This window comes from Octodon degus, unplaced genomic scaffold (genome assembly GCF_000260255.1).
Source record: "Octodon degus isolate 3935 unplaced genomic scaffold, OctDeg1.0 scaffold00057, whole genome shotgun sequence".
In the NCBI taxonomy this organism is placed as follows: Eukaryota; Metazoa; Chordata; class Mammalia; order Rodentia; family Octodontidae; genus Octodon; species Octodon degus.
Genome location: NW_004524633.1, coordinates 2,624,775 through 2,625,274, shown reverse-complemented (window position 1 = coordinate 2,625,274; position 500 = coordinate 2,624,775).

Below are 500 nucleotides of genomic sequence, written 5' to 3'. Positions count from 1 at the left end.
ACGCCAGCCCTTCTCCTGGAGGGTCCTGCCCTCCGTGGAACCCCAGCCCTTCTCCTGGAGGGTCCTGCCCTGCGTGGAACGCCAGCCCTTCTAATGGAAGGTCCTGCCCTGCGTGGAATGCCAGCTCTTCTCCTGGAAGGTCCTGCCCTCCGTGGAACCCCACCCCTTCTCCTGGAGGGTCCTGCCCTCCGTGGAACGCCAGCCCTTCTCCTGGAAGGTCCTGCCCTCCGTGGGACGCCGGCCCTTCTCCTGGAGGGTCCTGCCCTCCGTGGAACCCCAGCCCTTCTCCTGGAGGGTCCTGCCCTGCGTGGAACCCCAGCCCTTCTCCTGGAAGGTCCTGCCCCGCGTGGAACGCCAGCCCTTCTAATGGAAGGTCCTGCCCTCCGTGGAACCCCAGCCCTTCTCCTGAAAGGTCCTGCCCTCCGTGGGACGCCAGCCCTTCTCCTGGAAGGTCCTGCCCCGCGTGGAATGCCAGCCCTTATCCTGGAAGGTCCTGCCCT